Source organism: Lithobates pipiens, unplaced genomic scaffold, assembly GCF_037356315.1.
Source record: "Lithobates pipiens isolate NorthernLeopardFrog02 unplaced genomic scaffold, aLitPip1_a1.2 Scaffold_18, whole genome shotgun sequence".
NCBI classification, from domain to species: Eukaryota; Metazoa; Chordata; class Amphibia; order Anura; family Ranidae; genus Lithobates; species Lithobates pipiens.
In genome coordinates this window covers 541,469,211-541,481,887 of record NW_027507758.1, presented here as the reverse complement: position 1 = coordinate 541,481,887, position 12,677 = coordinate 541,469,211, and the positions used below count along the sequence as shown (strand labels likewise).

At 45.6% G+C, this 12,677-nt stretch overlaps 1 protein-coding gene across 3 annotated transcripts in view; it reads right to left on the bottom strand.

The window, feature by feature from the left end:
* Nucleotides 1-12,030, bottom strand: part of LOC143988917 (b(0,+)-type amino acid transporter 1-like) — a 401,901-nt gene extending 389,871 nt beyond the window's left edge. For all 3 annotated transcript variants that reach the window (XM_077488835.1, XM_077488836.1, XM_077488837.1), the window contains exon 1: nucleotides 10,613-12,030. The gene's annotated coding sequence lies outside the window, so the exon portion shown is untranslated. The remainder of the gene's footprint in view (nucleotides 1-10,612) is intronic.
* Between the last annotated feature and the right edge of the window lie 647 nt (nucleotides 12,031-12,677).

The window sequence follows — 12,677 nt, the reverse complement described above, 5'->3', positions numbered from 1 at the left end:
AGCTCTGAACACTGAGCGATCAACGGTGTTTGGTCGATCAGATCACAGCGCAGAGCTGCCGCTGGACAGATGCAGCATCAAACCCATGCGGCATCCACCTAGGTAAGTATAAATCTGCAAAAAAAAATCCTTTTACTTCTCTTTTAAGGAAAAAAATGTTTGGGTATCAGATCTCCACTTAACCCCCTACACTTACCTGAGCCATCATTCGATCCAGTGTTGTGCATGTCTGCAGCTCTTCTATCCCCTCACTTTTGGGTTCCACAGGCTATGCTGAGGCAGCGGAAGCCATTGACATTTGCTGCTGTCAATCAAAGCCAGTGATAAGGAAACCGGGGGGGGCAAGATCAAGTCCCTCTGTCTGTGTCTATAAACGCAAGCAGAGAAGCTCAGGAACAAGCCCATAAAGCCAAGAACCTGGCGGGGGACCCAGGGATAAAAGGTTCAGGACTGCTCTGTGCAATTGAGCAGAGCAGGTAAGTATAAGTATTGCACAGTGCAGGTAAGTATAAATCTCTGTTATTTGGAGAAAAAAAAAGCATTCACAAAAAAAATGCTTTTTATAGAGCTCAATATCCCAGGCTGACAATTATATTTGCGTGTGGATTTTGAGGGCTGGCAAGTGTGGGCTGCCTGGGAGCGGGCGGCACCACCGGCAGCGATCGTAGGGGAAGAGAGAGGAGAGTTGCTGCCTGGTTTATCAGAGTGCCGGGGAATATAACAGCTTTCATTTAAATAGCTGCGTGGTCCCTGCCAAGCGCCGTCCTATACTGCCCCTCCTCTTTGTCCGGGGCACTTTGATAGACAGATCACCCATGTAATCCTGGACAAGAGAGGAGCTGTGGAACACACAGCTATTGAAATCAAAGCTGTTATGTTCATGCTCTGATAAACCAGGCAGCAGTGGCTCTCCTCTCTCTTCCACTGCACAGGTAGGCTCCATTAGTGACAAGCTGCACTGGGGTCACAGACTGCACTGGGGACACAGGCTGTATTGGTGGTACAGGCTGCACTGGGGACACAGGCTGTATTGGGGGACACAGGCTACACTGGTGGGCACAGGCTGCATTGGTGACACAGGCTGCACTGGCAGACACATGCTGCATTGTGACACAGGCTGCACTGATGACACAGGCTGCATTGGGGACACAGGCTGCATTGGCAGACACAGGCTGCACTGGCGGACACAGGCTGCATTGGGGACACAGGCTGCATTGGGGACACAGGCTGCATTGGGGACACAGGCTGCATTGTGGACACAGGCTGCATTGTGGACACAGGCTGCATTGTGGACACAGGTTACACTGGCAGACACAGGCTGCATTGGTGGGTACAGGCTGCATTGGCAGACACAGGCTGCACTGGTGGACACAGGCTGCATTGGCAGACACAGGCTGCACTGGAGGACACAGGCTGCACTGGAGGACACATGCTGCACTGGAGGACACATGCTGCACTGGAGGACACAGGCTGCACTGGCAGACACAGGCTGCACTGGCGGACACAGGCTGCACTGGCGGGCACAGGCTGCATTGGTGGACTGGACATGGGCAGGCTGCATTGGTGGACACAGACAGGCTGCCTTTTTGGGCACGGATAAAAGTTGCTGTTAATATTTATTTTTATAACTTAATTCTGCATAAAACATTTAAGTGTAATTTCAGGAGATAATTTATGAGGGCGTGTTTAGGGGTGGAATTAGGGTGGGACAGAGGAGGGGTTTCGCATGGCAACTGGTGGCGAGTAACCCTTGAGACCTGGCTAGTAGCTCAGGACTTGAAATTTTGAGCCCTGCCATACAGTACATGAATAAATCAGAAAAGTGAACTGTGGCTCCTCTCTCCCTGCCTGCATTGTTCACACAGGCTGCATAGAGTCTCACTTTAAAAAAGATCACGTCTAATATTTTTTTTTTTTAATTACATTAGCCCAATACCAATATAACCAATACCAGACAGCACATTCGCTCCTGCCAGTATATGTACTGTCTGGAGCTATCCATAGTGCTGAAACTGATTTTCCACAAAAAAAATATATGACTGTAAATATAGAAGCAAAAGATCAACACCGGCGTGAAGATCAGGACCTTGGCCATCAAATTTACAAGATGTCCCAGCAGGAGAAAATGCGGGAGGGGCCTGGAGGCTTAACCACTTGCCGACCGCCGCACGCCGATGTACGTCGGCAGAATGGCACGGGCAGGCATAAGGGCTTACATGTATGTCCTTGCCTGCCCGCCGGTCCGGGGCCCGATCGGGCCCCCGCCCGGTGCCTGCGGCGGTCGGTATTCGTTCGGGAGCGATCCCGGACGAGGGGACGGCCATTCATTCATGGCCACCCCCTCTCGATCGCTCCCGGCGAATGAAAATGTCCGGTGACATCACTTCCTCTCCTGTAATGTAAACACAGGAGAGGAAGTGATGTATTCTCTCCTCCGTGTCGGTAGTTTTCGTTCCGGCACCGAGGAGAGAGGTTCGGTGAGTTGCACCAACACACCCCACATACAGTAGAACATGCCAGGCACACTCACACCCCCCTTTACCCCCGATCACCCCCCAATTACCCCTGCCCCCCCAGTCACAGTGACACCAATTGGTTTTTTTTTTTTTTTTTCTTTGCATTGGTGTCATTTGTGACTGTAGTAACTGTTAGGGCAGTTAGGGTTAGCCCCCTTTAGTTCTAATGTGCCCCCCTAACCCCCCCAATAAAGGTTTAACCCCGTGATCACCCCCCGTCACCAGTGTCACTAAGGCTGGGTTCACATTGCAGCGGTTTATGAGAACGAATGTGATTCGCACCGCACTGCAGTGCAAATCACATCCGATCTCTGTGCGATTCGAGTTCAGCCATACAGATAGTATGGCTGAATTCGTGTCGCACCCGCCGCACCCGCCGCAAACTCGCACGGGACCCTTTTTTTGGTCCGCAGCAGAATCGGATCGCATGGGTGTTCACACCATGCGATCCGAGTTTGCAGATCGCACTGCGATATGCGAACTGATCTGGGGGTGTCATTAACATTTAACTGACACTCCCAGCAGTTCGCATAGGGCAGTGTGAACTGCCGCCGGGAGGCATGTGATGCGGGAACCCGATGCGCATTCGTGGCGTTCCCACATCGCTCCAGTGTGAACCCAGCCTAATAAGCGATCGTTTTTCTGATCGCTGTATTAGTGTCACAGGTGACGCTTGTTAGGCAGGTAGGTATTTAGGTTCGCCGCAGCTTTTTATAGCGCCAGGGACCCCCATATACTACCGCATAAAGCCCCCTGATTGCCCCCTAGTTAACCCTTTCACCAGTGATCACCATATAACTGTTACAGGTGACGCCGGTTGGTTAGTTATTTTTTTTATAGTTTCAGGGCACCCGCCATTTATTACCTAGTCTCACTAGTGTACCCCTAAATTTAGGGGTGTCTACTTTCCAAAATGGGGTCATTTGGGGGGGGTTTGTGCCATCTTGGCATTTTATGGCCTTCAAAACTGTAACGCCCTTAGAAAGCCTGAAGGCGGTGCTTGGTTTTCGGGGCCCCGTACGCGGCTAGACTCCCAAAAAGTCCCACATATGTGGTATCCCCGTACTCAGGAGAAGCAGCAGAATTTATTTTGGGGTGTCATTTAACATATGCCCATGGCATGCGTGAGCAATATATCATTTAGTGACAACTTTGTGAAAAAAAAAAAAAAAGTTTGTAATTTTCCCGCAACTTGTGGCAAAATATAAAATATTCCATGGACTCAAAATGCCTCTCAGCAAATAGCTTGGGGTGTCTACTTTCTAAAATGGGGTCATTTGTGGGGGTTTTGTGCCATCTTGGCATTTTATGGCCTTCAAAACTGTAATAGGTAGTGAGGAGTGAAGTCAAATATTTACGCCCTTAGAAAACCTGAAGGCGGTTCTTGGCTTTCGGGGCCCCGTACGTGGCTAGGCTCCCAAAAAGTCCCACATATGTGGTATCCCCGTACTCAGGAGAAGCAGCAGAATTTATTTTGGGGTGTCATTTCACATATGCCCATAGCATGTGTGAGCAATATATCATTTAGTGACAACTTTGTGAAAAAAAAAATAAAAAAAAATTAAAGTTTGTAATATTCCCGCAACTTGTGGCAAAATATAAAATATTCCATGGACTCAAAATGCCTCTCAGCAAATAGCTTGGGGTGTCTACTTTCTAAAATGGGGTCATTTGTGGGGGTTTTGTGCCATCTTGGCATTTTATGGCCTTCAAAACTGTAATAGGTAGTGAGAAGTGAAATCAAAAAATTACGCCCTTAGAAAGCCTGAAGGCGGTGCTTGGTTTTCGGGGCCCCGTACGCGGCTAGGCTCCCAAAAAGTCCCACATATGTGGTATCCCCGTACTCAGGAGAAGCAGCAGAATTTATTTTGGGGTGTCATTTCACATATGCCCATAGCATGTGTGAGCAATATATCATTTAGTGACAACTTTGTGTCATTATTCAATCGCTTGAGGCAAAAAAATAAAATATTCAATGGGCTCAACATGCCACTTATCAATTTCCTTAGGGTGTCTACTTTCCAAAATGGGGTCATTTGGGGGGGTTTTGTACTGCCCTGCCATTTTAGCACCTCAAGAAATGAGATAGGCAGTCGTAAACTAAAAGCTGCGTAAATTCCAGAAAACGTACCTTAGTTTGTAGATGTGACAACTTTTGCGCAAACCAATAAATATACAATTATTGACTTTTTTTTTACCAAAGACATGTGGCTGAATACATTTTGGCCTAAATGTATGACTAAAATTGAGTTTATTGGATTTTTCTAATAACAAAAATTAGAAAATATCATTTTTTTTCAAAATTTGCGGTCTTTTTACGTTTATATCGCAAAAAATAAAAATCGCAGAGGCAATCAAATACCATCAAAAGAAAGCTCTATTTGTGGGAAGAAAAGGACGCAAATTTTGTTTGGGTACAACATTGCATGACCAGCAAAATGGTCTGAAGGTGGTTAAAGAAGTACTCCAGGAGATGTTTTTAATTTCTGCTGGCACACAATAAGTTAAAAATAATGAGGCGTACATACACCACCTCCTGCAACTCTCTTTACTACTTCCGCCACCCCAACTTTGGGTCTCCTACACTGTAGCCATAGCATTGTTTGCAGCAGCACTGGCCGTCCTTCCTCTCCCTTTGCCCAATCATAGAACAACACAAAAAGGAAACCCCCAGCTGGACTTTAACGGCACTGGTGTAGTAGATTATTGAAAAAGGTAGAATTTATTAAACATAATACAACAAAATAAACAATAAAATGTATTGGAATGATTACAGTTGCTGTACAAAAAATCCCCACACAGGTTGCACTATGGGTTTACCCGACGCGTTCTCTGAGTTCAACTGACGAGTTTCAGATTATCAAATATCTCTTTCTTAAGGGGTGTTATGAGAAGGTCAATCGTGTATCTACAATATAGTGGTTACAAAAAGGTCACAAAAATTATCGTATAACAATCAGTGGTACAATATATGTCCATATTAAATGTATTTGAACAAACTTACGCATATTGTGGTGCCACCAATGAAACACTCCATAGAACTATTAAAAACAAACATTATTATTATTATTATTATACACGATTTATATAGCGCCAACAGTTTACGCAGCGCTTTACAATGTATAGGGGGGACGACACAATTACAGTACAGTTCAATACAAAAGGTACAAGAGGGCTCTGCTCGTAGAGCTTAAATGCTAAAGGGAGGGGGTGGTGGTACAAAAGGTAATAGTTGCAGAGAATGATTTGATGGGGGCGGCTCGGGACAGTTAGGTGGGTGTGGGATAGGCTTCCCTGAATAAATGAGTTTTCAGGGATCTCCTAAAGGTGGACAGGGTAGGGGCTGATCGGACAGACTGGGGCAGGGAGTTCCAGAGGATGTGAGAGGCTCTGGTGAAGTCTTGAATGCGAGCATGAGAGGAGGTAACAAGGGAGCTAGAATGCAGTAGGTCCTGGGAGGAGCGGAGGGGACGATTTGGGCGATATCTGCAGATGAGGTTGGTGATGTAGATGGGGGCGATGTTGTGGATGGCTTTGTATGTTATGGTTAGCATTTTGAATTTTACACGGTGGGGTAGGGGAAGCCAGTGAAGGGATTGGCAGAGAGGAGCAGCAGTCACGGATTGGTTAGTGAGGTGTATTAGTCTAGCAGCAGCATTCATAATAGACTGAAGGGGAGATAGCCTGCTTAAGGGTAGGCCATTAAGGAGAGAGTTGCAGTAGTCAAGGCGGGAAATAATCAAGGAGTGAATAAGTTGCTTTGTGGTGTCATTAGTCAGGAAGGGTCGAATTCTGGAGATATTGCGGAGGTTAAGACGGCAGGATTTAGCCAGTGATTGGATATGGGGGCTGAAGAAGAGGTCAGAGTCGAGGATTACACCCAGGACCCTGGCATGTGTGGAGGGACCAATGGTTGTGTTGTTGATATTAATGGTGAAGTCGGGGGGGAGGGATTGTCAAGGAGAAAATATAACAAGCTCAGTTTTAGAAATATTGAGTTTGAGGAAGTGGTGTGACATCCATACTGATATGTCATTCAGTAAGTATGAGATCTGTGAGGAGATCGAGGGGGTGAGTTGAGGAGTGTAGAGATATATCTGGGTGTCGTCGGCATAGAGGCGGTATTGGAAACCATGGGAGGTAGGAGGAGATGCAGGATAAAGCAGAATCATGGTGGCCAAGGGAGTGTAATTTGCTGAGGAGGAGCAGGTGGCCGTTGGTTTTAGCAGTTAGTAGGTCATTGGTGAGTTTTAGTAGGGCAGTTTCAGTAGAATGTTGTGGGCGGAAGCCAGACTATAGGGCAGGGCTGTCTTTAATATAGATTGGGGCCTGGGCAAAATTTTTCTTGGGCCCCCCCACGCAATTTCCCTCTCCACCTACTCTGAGACATACAATAAATAGCAGCTAGACCTAAAATCATTTTTCTGTATCAGATCAGGCAGCAATTGTGATTGGTTGTCAGCAGTTACAGCATACCATTACTGCTTACTGACTAGTTGCTAGGGGTTACAGCACATGTTACGGCTCACTGATTAGTTGCTAGAGGTTACAGCACATCACCTCCTCACAGCAGGGGAGCATGATATACTTAGGAATGCCACCTTTATTTACATATCAATGCCGCCAGCCGCAGCTATTTACTTAGTATTGTCACTGCTATTTACATATGAATGCTGGTTATTTATATGTAAACCCAGGGTCTGCAGGTGAGTCACTTGCACACAATAGGGCAGAACTGGACAGCATTAGTAGCAGCACTTCACACAGATATTAGGACACAGCACAGGAATAAAACTTCAAGGGACAAGGGAATTTAAACCTGGATAGTTGGCAAGTATGAGGCAGCTGTTTTGGGCCCCACAACAATGACAGGGCCCAGGCCAGCTGCCCCTTTTGCCCTGCCTTATAGACGGCCCTGCTGTAGGGGGTCGAGAAGGTTGTTGTCCATGAGGTAGGGACTCATTTGGTTATGGACAAGGCGTTCGATGAGCTTGGAGGCAAACGGGAGCAGGGAGATGGGTCTTAAGTTGTTCAAACAGGTGGGGTCTAGTGAGGGTTTTTTGAGTATGGGGGTAACCAGTGCATGTTTGCTGGGGAAGGAAAGGTGCCGGAGCAGAGGGGGAGGTTGAAGATGTGGGTTAGGGAGTTGAGGACAGAGTGGGAAGGTGGTCGCAGTAATTGTGAGGGGAAAACATAGACAAACATAGACAGAACTGTGTCTCCAAAAACCTATTGCTTAAAAGGACTGGTCTAGTTGATATGCTTTAGTACTGGCATAGAAATGATGGAATTGAAATTGAAAAAATACCAGACTCCACCCAAGGGACAATGGACAGCTAAGGATGCTGAAGCCAGATATATAGTATAGAGTAAACATACGGTAATTAGAACTTGTTATATTATTATGTTTACTCTTTACTATATATCTCATCATTTTTACCCACAGAGCGTCGCCCGCTTGTTTGGCTTCAGCGTCCTTAGCTGTCCATTGTCCATTGGGGGAGTCTGGCATTTTTTTCAATTTCAGTTCCATCACTTCTATGCAATACTAAAGCATATCGACAAGACCAGCCCATTTAAGCAGGAGGTTTATGGAGACACAGTTCTGTCTATGGTTGTTTTTAATAGTTTTTCACTTTCAATTCCATCACTTCTATGTGACTTTGTTCAAATACATTTAATAGAGACATATATTGTACCACTGATTGTTATACAATAATCTTTGTGACCTTTTGTAACCACTATATTGTAGATACACGATTGACCTTCTCATAACACCCCTGAAGAAAGACATTTGATACTCTGAAGCGCGTCGGATAAACCCAGAGAATTTCATAGTGCAATCTGTGTGGTGATTTTGTGTACAGCAACTGTAATCATTCCAATACAAATTTATTGTTAATTTTGTTGTATTATGTTTAATAAATTCTACCTTTTTCAATAATCTACTATGCCAGTGCCTTTCAAGTCCAGTTAGGGGTTTATTTTTTGTGTTTAACTAGTTTGGATGTTGGCACCCCACAGGAATATGATCACCGATTCAATTTATTAATAATAGAACTTACATTCTGTAAACCTATTCACAAAATCCAATGCTTTTGATGCATGGGCAGGGAAAAGGATGGCAGGCAGATTGTCTGCTGTGTAGAAGAGCCATTTGCCACCTCTTGGAACACTGGAGTATAGCAAAAGCTATACTAGGAGCACTCATTGAACCAGTAAATTGTAAACAAAATAGAAAGATCCAGGAGGTAACATACACCTTCTTGCTCACCTGCAGATTTGAAATGCTTACTTTAATGCTTCTTTAAAGGGTTCTCTTTTAGCACAAATATGCTGCTCCCATGTTCATATTACAAACAATATAACAATGCAGATTTTTATCATACTAACACATGGTAAAGTGGAACTCTATGAATTATCTTTATTTTCAATTGATATTGATCCAGCTCAGCACAGTTTAATTATCGATATCCTATGTCTAGAGGGCTGCTGTGGATGCTGAAAACCCCTGTAACAGCCTACGCTACATACAGTGATAGCAACAATCTTCCAGGTCCTGCTCAAGTGACTTCCCCTTGGCACACTGAGAGTCGCTCGCTCAGCACTGCCACGCATCAAAGGACACCTTTTTTTACAGTGAATACAAGGCATACTCCAATTAGATGAGGTAGAAAGGACATCAGTATCGTCAGGATCTACCATTGTCCCATCACAGAATGCCTTGTATTCACTATAAATATTAATGCCAGTTGTGCCAAGTGAGAGACACCCTGTGTGTAGAGGGTAACCCGCTTTAGCAGAACCCAGAAAATCACCGCTATCACGTAAAGCATGGACTGCTACAATGGTTGGCAGCATCTCCAGTGCCCTCCAAATATCAGATATGGATGATTACATCTTGCCAAGCTTGCCCAAACTTAAAGTGGTTGTAAACCCTTACAACACACTTTAACCTACAGGTAAGGCTTACCTATAGGTGCTGCAAATATCTCCTAAACCTACATGGTTTAGGAGATATTTACAATTCCCTCTTTCCCTGGATTTCTTCTGCGCATGCGCCGATGTACTCGGCGCATGCATACTTTAGAAGGGTCACGGCGTGCCGTTTTCATTAAATGACATGCCGTGACTGGCGGCTCCCATGCACACGAGCGGGAGTGACGTCACGCGACTCCAGCCAGTCACAGAGCCGGAGTTCGTGACCTCGGAAGAAAGATGGATGCTTCGAGCCGGCGAGGAAATCGGGGACATCGCTGGCTCCTGTGTCAGGTAAGTGACACATAATGGGCTACTATCTGATGCATAGTAGCCCATTATGCATTTCCTTTGCAGGGAAAAGTAAGTCAATCTTTTTCACTGATCATTTTTATTAGAGTTATGCCATGTACACACGGCCGGACTTTTTTCGTCAGACAATTCGACCGTGTGTGGGCTTCATCGGACCTTTGCTGTCAAAAAATCAGACGGACTTTAGATTTAGAACATATTTCAAATCTTTCCGATGGACTCGAGTCTGGTCGAAAAATCTGTTCGTCTGTATGCTAGTCTGACGGATGAAAACCAATGCTAGGGCAGCTATTGGCTACTGGCTATGAACTTCCTTATTCTAGTCTGGTCGTACGTCATCATTTTCAAATCCGTCGGACTTTGGTGTGATGGTGTGTGGCCAAGTCCATTCATTTGGAAAGTCAGTCGGAACTCCGCTGAAAAGTCAGTCGGGAAGACCGTCGGACCTAATCTGCTGGAAGGTCCGGTCGTGTGTACACGGCATAAGTAACACAAATAGCCCAACAGCGATTCGCAAGGCTGTAACAATAAGCATGGAGACATCGTCAAAAGTTTCTGTCGTTCCACCAAAAACTAGAAGGGGGAGATGCAATGATTTAGGGGACTTTGACCATGCAATGAGTTTAGTGATTTTGCAGTAATTCTGAAACTGCTGCCTGCTTGGAATTTTCACAATACAATTTCATACAGAGAGCGACATAAAAAAAGTTTGTTTTAAAGACCCTTTGTTATTTGGAAGATCTTAGAAGAGAATTACAAGCCTTGTTCTAGCTGTCAGGAAATCCACAAATGCTCATATAACTTACCTTCACATCCATGATGTACAAAAGATGACTTCTGGTGGTACATGGTTATCCTTCAGGCTGTAGAAGCAGAATACTGTGTTGGTTCTCACTTCTGTAGATATATTGTGCTGGCTCTCAGTCCTGTGTATATATTTTGCTGACTTTCAGTCCTGTAGATCTACTGTGATGGCTCTCAGTCTTGTACACATATTGTGCTGGGTCTCAGTTCTGTAGATCTACTGTACTGGGTCTCGGTCCTGTAGATGTGCTGTGTTGGCTCTCACTCCTGTAGATCTACTGTGCTGGCTCTGACTTCTGTAGCTCTGCTTTGCTGGCTCTCAGTCCTCTAGATCTACTGATCTGGCTCTCACTCGTTTAGACATACTGTGCTGGGTCTCAGTCTTTAGATATAATGTGTTGCTCTTACTCTGCTGTGCTGGCTCTGACTTCAGTAGAGAACTGCTGCGCTGGCTCTGACTTCTGTAGATCTGCTGTGCTGGCTCTGACTTCTGTAGATCTGCTGCGCTGGCTCTGACATCTGTAGATCTGCTGCACTGGCTCTGACATATGTAGATCTGCTGCGCTGGCTCTGACTTCTGTAGATCTGCTGCGCTGACTCTGACTTCTGTAGATCTGCTGTGCTGGCTCTGACTTCTGTAGATTTGCTGCGCTTGTTCTGACTTGTGTAGATCTGCTGTGCTGGCTCTGACATCTGTAGATCTGCTGCACTGGCTCTGACTTGTGTAGATCTGATGTGCTGGCTCTAACATCTGTAGATCTGCTGCGCTGGCTCTGACTTCTGTAGATCTGCTGCGCTGGCTCTGACTTCTGTAGATCTGCTGCGCTGGCTCTGACTTGTGTAGATCTGCTGCGCTGGCTCTGACTTCTGTAGATCTGCTGCGCTGACTCTGACTTGTGTAGATCTGCTGCGCTGGCTCTGACTTCTGTAGATCTGCTGCGCTGGCTCTGACTTCTGTAGATCTGCTGCGCTGGCTCTGACTTGTGTAGATCTGCTGCGCTGGCTCTGACTTCTGTAGATCTGCTACGCTGGCTCTGACTTCTGTAGATCCGCTACGCTGGCTCTGACCTCTGTAGATCTGCTGCGCTGGCTCTGACTTCTGTAGATCTGCTGCGCTGGCTCTGACTTCTGTAGATCTGCTGCGCTGGCTCTGACTTCTGTAAGCAAACAGGAGACTTTGGTCTGAAGATTGGCAAGTCATTGCCATACATGGTATAATTCCCCCCAGCTTGCTATCCCGCTTAAATGAACCGATATACAGCTACGACCTGCCGCTGTATAATGACGGCTGCTGGTCGGCAAGCGGTTAAATAACAAATGTGTTATACTTACCTATTCTGTGTAAGGGTTTTGCATGGAGCAGCTCCGATCCTCCTCTTCTGGGGTTCCCCTGGCAGCAATCCTGGCTCCTCCTGTTCTCGGGTGCCCCCGCGGAGAACCGCTTTCCATGGAAGCACTCGTGCTGCAGTCCAGCTGCTATGTCCATTGACACAGACAGCAGGACTTGCCCCCCCCACACACACACACACTTGATTTGATTGACAGCAGCATGAGCCATTTATATAGAACTTTCTCTGTATGTATTTTTCTCTCTCCTTCTATATATACACACATATTATATATATCTATATATATATATATATAGATATATATGCACAGTGCCTTGCAAAAGTATTCGGCCCCCTTGAACTTTTCAACCTGTGAAAAGCCACATTTCAGGCTTCAAACATAAAGATATCAAATGTTTATTTTTTGTGAAGAATCACCAACAAGTGGGACACAATTGTGAAGTGGAAGGAAATCTATTGGATAGTTTAAACTTTTTTAGCAAATAAAAAACTGAAAAGTGGTGTGTGCAAAATTATTCGGCCCCTTTACTTTCAGTGCAGCAAACTCACTCCAGAAGTTCAGCGAGGATCTCTGAATGATCCAATGTTGTCCTAAATGACTGATGGTGATAAATAGAATCCACCTGTGTGTAATCAAGTCTCTGTATAAATGCACCTGCTCTGTGATAGTCTCAGGGTTCTGTTAAAAGAGCAGAGAGCATCATGAAGACCAAGGAAC